Source organism: Eschscholzia californica, unplaced genomic scaffold (assembly GCF_041429995.1).
Source record: "Eschscholzia californica isolate CP2 unplaced genomic scaffold, dmEscCali1.0.p SCAF_1, whole genome shotgun sequence".
Classification (NCBI taxonomy): Eukaryota; Viridiplantae; Streptophyta; class Magnoliopsida; order Ranunculales; family Papaveraceae; genus Eschscholzia; species Eschscholzia californica.
The window spans coordinates 68,926,413-68,934,131 of record NW_028238198.1 but is presented as its reverse complement, the minus strand read 5'-3'; the positions used below and the strand labels follow the sequence as shown (position 1 = coordinate 68,934,131).

At 33.2% G+C, this 7,719-nt stretch overlaps 1 pseudogene; it reads left to right on the top strand.

The window, feature by feature from the left end:
- The first annotated feature begins 3,848 nt into the window (after positions 1-3,848).
- Positions 3,849-5,882, top strand: LOC147568626 (tryptophan N-monooxygenase CYP79A68 pseudogene; annotated as a pseudogene).
- Positions 5,883-7,719: the final 1,837 nt, after the last annotated feature.

Genomic DNA, 7,719 nt, shown 5'->3' with positions numbered 1-7,719 from the left:
TTACTTCAATAGCATAGAAAGACTGACATACTATTGAAGACATCACATATTGTCTCATTATTAGGACTCATTTCCTATTATAGAATGACTTGCCAACTAATATTTAACCCAGTCAATGCACCGTCTTTTCAAACATTTGTAACAGATTTAGTGAAATTCTTCAACCAATGGAGACTTATTGATTTTGATTAACTTATTGATTATTAGAGTATATTTTTTTCACATGTTCACATGTAATGTTATTTTCTTTTATGAGAAATGGTGCTTGGCCCGAGTTTGAATCCCGCTTGGAGAAAAAAAAAAAAAAACTTGTTGACTTTTTTTATTTTTCTTCTTCCAACACTCTGATTTTGGATGATTGGTGGAGATGATTGAAGGACGAGTAAGTCACAACAAAACGTCGGGAAATGCCAGAAGTTTGAACGTGAATCTATATCAATGGCAATGAAAGTAATGATATTGTTGTCATGATTAAGAAGATGTCATTGTATGAACAATGTGAAAGAAAATGTCAACAACAAAAAAGTTGTGATGGTTAATATCGACAAGGTTATTGTCGTATGAAAAATATCAAGTATTAAATTAACGAGTGACAACAAAATAAAATAGTTTTGTTGAAAATCGACAAGAAAATTATTGTCGCATGTCAAAAAAATTGATAAGTAACAACCAGAATGATGATTTTGTGAAAATTGTCGACAAGGGATTGATTTTCAGCGAAATAGTGTAAGAGCCTAAAATAGACTGAGAAATTAACAATACAAGTTGTTATAGTTGATGTGAATTTCGTTGTCAAAAAATGTAAAGTCACACGTTGAATTTTGGAATTAAAAGTTAAAACAAAGATATTTTATTTGGGAAAGAGATAGTCCAAAATGTAATTTGATAGGAAAGAGAAGATGGTGGTAAAAATGTCACGGGTGAATCCGAAAAGGCATTAATGGAATTAAGTTATTTAGTGTCACAGATCGAACATAAAATGTGACAGAAAATATAACGTCACAACTAGATATAGTTGGATAAGTGACAGTAGTAGCCTATCACAAAAGAAATTCTCCAACAGGTAGGTACAGGGGTAAAACAATCTGTCACGAAATATCCCGTCACGAAAGTAAAAGCTCCGACCAACGAAGAGGTCGGGATAGTCACCTGAGTTAGGGTTCTGTCGAATACTAAAACTATGGCTCAATTAGACTCGAAAATTGAATTTGGGTACAGGAAGAACTCAAATCGATGAGGAAAAAGATAAATCTAATCGATTGAGCCAATAAAAAAACGGTCTATTAAAACAAATCGACTATTGTTATGTATTTCTAGAGAGAGAGTCATGGCGGTGGGTTAAATCCTACAACCCTCTCTTATTTTCACAAGAATAATCTTAGAAAAGTTTAACAAAGCCACAAAGCGATTGGATAATGATGTAGTCACAACGAAAAAGAAAAGTTGGAATTTTGCGGAAGCATAAATCAGGATCAGTTAACCTGCTATACCATGTTAAATTCATGATTATATTATAACTGGAGATATAAATTTAAATAGTGACACGATAATTTAACGTTGTACGGTCGAATAATCATGACTTACATCCACGAAGAATAACTTCTTTTAATAATCACCACATACAATTGTGAGGTTGATCGGTTATATTGGTTAGACATAGGGTTTAGGGTTTCCTAGTTTCTCCAAATAAACTAGAAAAGAATATAATCTTTAACTAAAGATAATTATAAGAGATCCTATACACATGAAACTAAATATTTCTGGATCTTCATATATCTTGGACTCTTCTTGATCGTCGGATCTCTTCATCTCGATCCGTCTCATATCTTTTCTATCTTCCATATCTTTTACATTAGTAGTTAACACAACTAATAATCTTTCATATCTCAATAAGGCCACTTGACAAAAAATAATCTGAAACTGCATTTATCAACAATCAACAATTAATATATTAACTAGATAAAGATTGAAACTACGGGGGGGGGGGGGGGTAGTGGATAGGGATTTAGGAGGACATTCGTGGACAAAATGTCTCGTAGACATTTCGAGACATTTTAAGACATTTCGAGACATTTGTCTGTAGACAAAAGGTCTTTATAGACATTTTAAGACATTTGATATATGGACAAAAAGTCTTTATGGACATTTCAAGACATTTGGTTTATAGACAAAATGTTTTGGAGACATTTCAACATATTGAATCCATGGACAAAATGTGTAGTGGATATTATTATTATTATTATTATTATTATTATTATTATTATTATTATTATTATTATTATTATTAATATTATTATTATTATTATTATTATTATTATTATTATCTCATCATGGATGACAATTGGTAGACATTTATTATTTTAGTATTGTCATTATTGTCTAACCATACAAAATAATATATTTGTACTCATATTTTAAAAATATATTTTTCGAGTTTTGTGGACGTCTGTGGATATCTGAGGACATTTATGGACAATTAGTGGACATTTATTTATTTAATTTTATCATTATCGTTTAATTATATGAAATAAAAATAATTGTACCATTATTTCGAAAATATATTTTTCGACTTTGGTAGCCATCCGTAGATATCTGTGAACATTGATGGACAATTGGTAAATATGTATTATTTTATATAGTATACTAATATATATATAATATAATAATAATATAATATAGTAATATGATAATAATATCATTATTACTATGATATAATATAATAATATAATAATATAATAATATAATAATACAATAATATAGTAACATATAATAAGATAATAATAATATAACATAGTAATATAATAAGATAATATTATAAAATATAATAATAATAATAACAATAATACAATAATATTATAATAATAATACAATAATATAGTAATATAAGAAAATAATGAAATAACAATAGGATAATAATAATATAATATAATAATATGATAATAATATCATTATTACTATAATATAATAATAATAATAATAATATAATATAGTAATAATATAATATAATAATAATATAATATAATAATAATACAATAATATAGTAACATATAATAAGATAATAATAATATAGTATAATAATATAATAATAAGATAATATTATAATAATATAATAATAGTATAATATAGTAATGGCAATAATATCATTATTACTATAATAAAGTATTATAATAATTAATATTTTTATATGTTATTTATTATAAATTATTTAATCTAATTTGATAATAATAATTATTTTTATATTTCTTAATGAAATGTCCGCAAGTGTCTTCCATATTTTGAAAGACATTTTCTCTCCAAAAGCTCTCCAAATTTACACTAAAATGTCCTCACATGTCTCCAAAACCAATTTGTCTTGAAATGTCCGTAATTTCGTGTCTCTAACGAATACCACAGACATTTCAGGACATTTGAAATGTCTCAAACGAATAACACGGACATTTTGAGACATTTTAAATGTCCCCAACCAATAACACAGACATTTGGGGACATTTAAAATGTCCCCAACCAATAACATAGGATTTGGAGGGACATGGCAATGTCCCTCCAAATCCTCAACCACTACCACCCCCCCCCCCCCCACCTACATATTGATACAATATACAAATAATAATCATAATTTACTACAAAATAACTTATATCTCAAAGAATTTTTTTAGCTTATATTTCTTCTCAAATTAAGTTTTGCCACATAAGTGAATATGACAATAGGAGAGAAATGAACTATGTCCTCCATTTTTCAGATAAACCCCATAAGTACCCGAAAGAAAAAAAACTCTGAACTTTACAGTGAGCATGCAAATCATTTCTCATAGTTTTACTTTTGCCAGATAAAACCTAAAATACTCCAAATGGCCTACACCACGTCCACCTTCTTCTCATTCATTACACTCAAGCCGGAGTCCGTGGGCGAACTTGCAAGAATAGCCCTAATTACCACCACCTCAGTACTTATCATACTTGCAACAGTTTTCATGAGAAAACGTCGGTATCTGTCTACCAGTACCCAAGCTCCACTACCTCCGGGTCCTGCGCCATGGCCAATTATAGGAAGTCTTCTTGAATTACGTCGAAACAAACCCGCATTTCGGTGGATATTAAGGGTTATGGAGGAGTTTAATACTGATATTGCATGTATCCGTCTTGGCAATGTTCATGTGATTTTGGTAAACTCACCGGAGCTAGCCCAGGAGTTCTTGAAGAAACAAGATGCAACATTTGCATCAAGGCCCTTAACAATGGCCACCGAAATAGCTAGCCACGGGTACATGGATGCTATACTTGTACCATGGGGAGATCAGTGGAAGAAGATGAGAAAATCCCTAGCTTCTGTGATTAATCCTTCAAGGGTAAAATGGTTGCTTGAGAAGAGAAGTCAGGAAGCTAATAACTTAATTCTCTACATAAATAACCAATGCAAGAAATTAGGGTTATCCTACGAAGGTGGTGGTGGTGGTGGTGCAGTGATTGATATCAGACTTGCTTCAAGACAGTACACTGGAAATGCTATAAGGAGGATGATGTTCAATAAGAGGTACTTTGGAGAAGGAAGAGAAGATGGAGGACCTAGTTTTGAAGAAGAAGAACATGTGGATGCACTTTTTATGATTTTAGGTTACATTTATGCATATTGTATATCAGATTATTTGCCATGGTTGAGATGGTTAGATTTGGATGGCCATGAAAAGATTATGAAGAAAGCAGTCAGGACTGTGAACAAGTATCATGATCGGATAATCGAAGAAAGAATTAGAGAATGGAAAGATGGAAAGGAACCAGAGGATCTTCTTGATGTATTCATATCCTTGAAGGACGACAATGGCGAGCCATCTCTATCAATACACGAGATTAAAGCTCAAACAGCAGTAAGATCATTTTCCCATTAACTCATGATATATAGCACCAAATCAAATTCTTAATTATTAACTTTTCTAGTTGCGTGCTTATCTTAATTTAAGGGAAGCAAGGGTTACCCTAGCTAATTACTGTTGCATGTGTTGTTAGAGGGTAACCCTAAAATTTTCTGTTTAATTAAGAAAAATGTCACGGAAAAAGAAAAACTTGGGAAAGGACAGAAATCTTAGCTGGCTTGTTGTACATAATTCGTTCTTCCAATGATTCTAGTCCACTACACTGCGAATCACGGCAAGCCACATCCAATTTTGTCTAAAATCTACCTAGTTTTTCTTGTTCTCTATGAGCAGTCATTAATTAATTGAAAACTCTAATGATGATTAATATAATGTTGCAGGACTTATTTTATGCATGCAACGGTTGACAATCCTCCAAATGTTGCAGAATGGGCAATGGCAGAGATGATCAACCAACCTGATATTCTTCGAAAAGCTGTTGAAGAAATCGATATGGTAGTTGGAAAGGACCGTTTGGTACAAGAATCTGATTTTCCAAAGCTAAATTATGTAAAAGCTTGTATTAGAGAAGCATTTAGGCTCCATCCAATCCTTCCCTTTAACGTTCCTCATATGTCCATATCTGATGCCACAGTTGGTGGTTATTTTATCCCTAAAGGTAGTCATATACTATTGAGCCGAGGAGGCCTAAACCCCAAGGTCTGGGTTGAGCCACTCAATTACATACCTGAACGCCATTTGATGGATGGCTTGGCTACAATCCACATCGCTGAACCAGATCTTCGATTTGTTTCCTTTAGTACCGGACGACGTGGATGCATCGGTATCGAACTCGGATCCGTCATTACCGTCATGCTGTTGGCGAGACTTCTTCAGGGGTTCAATTGGAGTGTCCCTCATGGTGAACTGTATATCGATTTATCTGAATCGACTAATGATCTTTCACTGGCTAAGCCACTACGGGCACAAGCCGAGCCACGTTTAGCCCCTCATCTCTACCCTACAAGTTGTTGAATTTTGTTACTATTTATCAATTGATTAATGCTTCAAATAAGTTGTCCTAGTTTGTGTGAGTCTTGGATCCAGGGCTCTGGAATTATGCTTCAAGATTTGTCCTATATATGTAACAAAGGTAGTTTCAAAATCAGTAAGAAAGTTCGGTTCATGTGAATGTTTGTGTATCCAAAATGTTAATGGGGTAATGTCTGTACTTTGAAAAAATGAGAGGATAGCCTTCTACCTTCTAGTCCATTCTCATCTCCTATGTTGATAACAGGACAAGATGGGGTGAAACGATGAGATTGCAATTGAACTCATGTTCTTATCTTTGTTCTATTCAAAGGTGGTAAGTACGTGGTAAAGTGAAGACTTCTTGTACCATTTTTTTTTTTCATATGGACTCAAGATAATAAGTTCGCATAATCATCGCATGATTATATCTTGTAAGTTTCTCAAAACTCTAATTTTATTCAATCAAATTGAAAATGATTACAAACTCTAGCTTTTATAGTAGAGATTAGAGTTAGTTATTGTCTAACAGAAATATAACAAACATTTAACAAACTTGAAGATTAGTTAATAATCTAACTAACTTCTTTATTCTTCTTGCAGGTGTGCCTCTAGTGTATATGTTGGTGTCTTCAGAGAATAGACTAGCTGGGCTTTGACTTGGTCTATGATACCTTGACTTTGACTAAACAAATACCAATTGGGAAAACCCTAGAATCATTCTTTTCATTCTTTTCTTCTTCTGGTTGTTCTCAGCCGAAACCCTAGGTTAACATCCCCCCTCAAACCAATGGGGAAGAAGGATGATGAACCATGAGTTTGCTTCTTAAGTTGGGAAATAGATCAAAAGAAAGTCCCTTTGTAAAGATATCGGCTAGTTGATCTGATGTAGAGACATGATGAACAACAACCGAGCCATCAGTAACCAAGTCCCGAACATAATGGAAATCGACCTCGATGTGCTTCGTTCTTGCATGAAATATTGGGTTAGAAGCAAGGTATTTGGCGCTAATATTGTCACAAAACAGCACAAAAGGCTTGATCAATGGAAGACGAAGTTCACTCATGAGGTAAGAGATCCAAACCACTTCTGTTGCTACCGATGATAGGGCTTTATACTCGGCTTCAGTTGAGGACCGAGCAACAGTAGCTTGTTTTTTCGAACTCCACGAAATAAGATTACCCCCAAAAAGCACACAATAACCACCAATCGATTTTCTGGAATCTGGGCATCCAGCCCAATCAGAATCTGAATAAGCTGTGAGAGTTGATAAATTTCCAGCAGAAATACTAATACCCGACCCCATTGAACCCTTTAGGTATCTTAAAATTTTCTTGACAATAATCATGTGTGTTGTTGTTGGTTTATGCATAAACTGGGAGGCATAATTCACTGCAAAGGATATATCAGGACGAGTAAGAGTGAGATACTGAAGAGCTCCCACCAAGCTCCTGTATTCAGTAGGGCTGGATAATGCAGTGCCATCAGTAAGTGATACCCTCTGCCCACTAGAAACTGGTAATTTTGATGGCTTTGAATCAAGTAAATTTGCCTTTTGTAGCAGTTGTAGAGTGTATTTCTGTTGAGTAAGAACCATATGCTTCTGTAGAGGATCAGTGTTTACCTCTATACCAAGAAAATAAGACAACTGACCTAAATCCTTCATTTTGAATACTGAACTGAGATCAGAGATTAATTTGTTGATCTGAATAATAGAACTACCAGTAAGGATGATATCATCCACATATAGTAAGAGCACTAGCATATCAGAGTTGCAGTGATAAACAAACATAGAGAGATCAGTCTTACTCTTTTGAAAACCATACTTGTATAAAAAATTGG